Raw genomic sequence first — 4247 nt, 5'->3', positions numbered from 1 at the left:
GGCCACCGTCATCGCCCTGCACCCCCGACATGCCGTAGGTGTCCGCCGTCGTCCTCTACCTCGTCTACGCCTCGCCATCGAGCCCGAGGAGCACCGCACGGCCGGGATTGAGCTCGTCCCCATCTTCTCTGTCGCCGGTGACCGCCGTCGTCTCCGGCCACCTCTGCGCTCCTAAACCGTCACGGGCCAACGTGTGAGCCGCGCGGTGAGCTTCTTCACCCCTTGCTCCTCTTCATTGACCTCTCGCGCCCCGTAACTACCTTGTCGTCGTTGCCGTGAGCCTGTCGCCGCGGATCGCCTCGCCACCGTGGCCACAGCCGCCGTCACGCTCGCGCAAGTTCCTGGTGCTCCCAGGAGCCCAACGAGCACGAGCCCGTGCTTCCCCGTACCCCCTAGCTCTAGATCTGTCGATGCCCGAACTCCGGCGTCCGCTCCGCCGCTCGCCACCGCCGTCTTCGGCCGTTTCCGGCCAAGCCACCCCCACAGTTCGACGCGCAAGCGTGCGCCTGTTTGAACGCGGGTAGCCGCGCACGAAACGACCCACCGAGGCGAAATCCCGAGGCTCGCCGGCGCCCTCCGCCGCGTTTTGGCTCGCCGGAGCCAACTCCGGCGCCGACCGCCGACGTGGCTGGCCTGGGGCCACCCCAGAGCCACTGCCAGTGGGCCCCGTGGGTCCCAGTTGACTGGGTTGACCCAGTCAACTGCTGACTGGGCAGGCCCCAGCCACTGACGTGCGGGCCCAACCACTTAATCCTATAATTAAAACATTTTAATAATTAAAACTAATTAGTTTAGTTGATTAGACACTAACAGGTGGGGTCCAGTAGTTAACTAATCTAAATTTAGTTAGTTTAAACTTCTGTTAGTCCACTGTCTATGACAGGTAGGACCCACTGGTCAGTTTGACCTGGTCAGCCGCTCTGTTGACTGCTGAGGTCATCATCACGTCATGCTGACGTCATATTCCTTTTCTGTTAAATTAAATAATTCCAGAAAATGATTAAATCTTTAGAAAATTATATAAAATAATCCGTAACTCGGATGAAAATACTTTCTACATGAAAGTTGCTCAGAACGACGAGACGAATCCGAATACGTAGTCCGTTCATCCGCCACACATCCCTAACATATCGAACTCGCAACTTTCCCCCTCTGTTTCATCTGTTCAAAAATGCGAAACATCGGGAATACCTTCCCGGATGTTTCCCCCCTTCGCCGGTACCACCTATTGCCGCGTTAGGGCACACCTAGCACCACTCATTGTCATGTCACGCATCGTCATGCTTATGTTTGCATTGTATTTACTGTTTCTTCCCCCCTCTTCTCTCCGGTAGACTACGAGACCGACGCTGTTGCTGCCCAGTTCGACTACGGAGTTGACGACCCCTCCTACTTGCCAGAGCAACCAGGCAAGCCCCCCTTGATCACCAGATATCGCCTATTCTTCTCTATACTGCTTGCATTAGAGTAGTGTAGCATGTTACTGCTTTCCGTTATCCTATCCTGATGCATAGCCTGTCCTTGCTTCTACTGTTGTTACCTTTACCTGCAATCCTACATGCTTAGTATAGGATGCTAGTTTTCCATCAGTGGCCCTACATTCTTGTCCGTCTGCTGTGCTATACTATCGGGCCGTGATCACTTGGGCGGTGATCACGGGTATATACTTATATACTATATACATGACACCTGTGGTGACTAAAGTCGGGTCGGCTCGTAGGAGTACCCGCAAGTGGATCATTGTGGCGGAGTGACAGGGCAGGTTGAGACCACCTAGGCGAGAGGTGGGCCTGGCCCTGGACGGCGTCCGCGGTTACTTCGACATAACACGCTTAACGAGTTCTTGGTATTTGATCTGAGTCTGGCCATTTGGTCTATACGCACTAACCAGCTACGCGGGAACAGTTATGGGCACTCGACGTCGTGGTATCAGCCGAAGCCTTCGTGACGTCAGCGACCGCGCGGCGCGCGCCGGATTGGACTGGAACGCCACTAGGCTAGGTCTGCTTCCGGCCGCGTACGCAACATGCAGGTGTGCAATGGGCGATGGGCCCAGACCCCTGCGCGCATAGGATTTAGACCGGCGTGCTGACCTCTCTGTTGTGCCTAGGTGGGGCTGCGACGTGTTGATCTTACGAGGCCGGGCATGACCCAGAAAAGTGTGTCCGGCCAAATGGGATCGAGCGTGTTGGGTTATGTGGTGCACCCCTGCAGGGAAGTTTATCTATTCGAATAGCCGTGTCCCTCGGTAAAAGGACGACCCGGAGTTGTACCTTGACCTTATGACAACTAGAACCGGATACTGAATAAAATACACCCTTCCAAGTGCCAGATACAACCCGGTGATCGCTCTCTAACAGGGCGACGAGGAGGGGATCGCCGGGTAGGATTATGCTATGCGATGCTACTTGGAGGACTACAATCTACTCTCTTCTACATGCTGCAAGATGGAGGCTGCCAGAAGCGTAGACTTCGACAGGATTAGCTATCCCCCTCTTATTCTGGCGTTCTGCAGTTCAGTCCACTGATATGGCCCCTTTACACATGTACCCATGCATATGTAGTGTAGCTCCTTGCTTGCGAGTACTTTGGATGAGTACTCACGGTTGCTTCTCTCCCTCTTTTCCCCCTTTCCTTTCTACCTGGTTGTCGCAACCAGATGCTGGAGTCCAGGAGCCAGACGGCACCGTCGATGATGACTCCTACGACACTGGAGGTGCCTACTACTACGTGCAGGCCGCGGACAACGACCAGGAGTAGTTAGGAGGATCCCAGGCAGGAGGCCTGCGCCTCGTTCGACCTGTATCCCAGCTTGTACTAGCCTTCTTAAGGCAAACTTGTTTAACTTATGTCTGTACTCAGATATTGTTGCTTCCGCTGACTCGTCTATGATCGAGCACTTGTATTCGAGCCCTCGAGGCCCCTGGCTTGTATTATGATGCTTGTATGACTTATTTATGTTTTAGAGTTGTGTTGTGATTTCTTCCCGTGAGTCCCTGATCTTGATCGTACACATTTGCGTGCATGATTAGTGTACGGTCAAATCGGGGGCGTCACATGGTTCTCTTGTTTTCAGCGGACCTTACAGTAGGGAGAACAGAAGAAGCAAGAGGCTTATTCAGTACTCTTGATCCAGATACTGAAAATTCACAACACATATAAATGGATACCTCCGGAGGTTGCTTAACATTTCTATTTTTCTTCGTTATTAATTCTGAAAATTTCTTCTTGTCCATTCTATGTTTTCTTTGGAAGTTCTACTCTTTATCGGGGTGTATGACATCTAGCTATGTAATGTATAACAAGAAAAAAAATCTTCAGCCAGTCATATACTTATTGGAATTTTTTTTATACATTTGGGTAAATATTTATTTCTTTCTTACATTATACTGTTCGTCTTTCATCCATCTATCTGCAAGCCCGAGCGAGCGATGCCAGAAAATAGCCCATTCCGCGTCCCCATCTTTCAGCAAAAGGTCCACCGTGTTTTCATAGAAATATGCCTTGCTATGTCCATTCTGTTGGTCCTAAAAGCCCATCGCAGTGATCTTCTAAATACTTTTTCCTAAACTTTACCTTGCATTTTTGTGAACTTTCTATTTAGCTCTTTGTTCAAGGCTTGTTGGATCGCCTTTTGTTGGGATCATTGACCTGCCATCTGGATTTCGAGTCCCCATAACACTTTCTCCGGTTGTGCACCACACTAACACCGTTGCCCCATCTGAAGTTGCAGCAATGGCACGCCTTGCATAGGTAAGCTTCTCTTGCACATTTGGAGGAAATTCTTACTGCTCATATGATTTTTTTCTCACCTTTTCCACTGAGAATAAAACAGATCTTAGATCAAATGCTAAAATATCTTATATTTAGATATAGAGGATTACATTCAAATATTTATCCTTGTCCTTAACACCAAAGTGTCAAGTCCTGGATTTGTATGGCTATGTTTAGTAAAATGACTTTTGGATGAAAATACAATTCAATCGTGAATTCTGAAGTATTCATGTGCTCAACTAGAGGAGGTAATCTTAGGCCACAACTGTGAAGTGAATTCATGGATCATTGACGGAATACTTACTGGTGGTATGAAACAATGTAATATTGAACTCAATAACCTTGATATTTTATATTTTTATGTGATATTTTGCCCACAACAAGTATTATCAAATTTATTATATTTCTTGAAGGTGCCTTATATTTTCAAGGGTACATTCACCATGTGTTCTGTTTATAACCCTTTTCCATGG

The sequence above is a fragment of the Triticum aestivum genome, chromosome 2D, assembly GCF_018294505.1.
Source record: "Triticum aestivum cultivar Chinese Spring chromosome 2D, IWGSC CS RefSeq v2.1, whole genome shotgun sequence".
NCBI lineage: Eukaryota > Viridiplantae > Streptophyta > Magnoliopsida > Poales > Poaceae > Triticum > Triticum aestivum.
The sequence above is the reverse complement of the archived record's forward strand: the minus strand, read 5'-3'. Positions refer to the sequence as shown.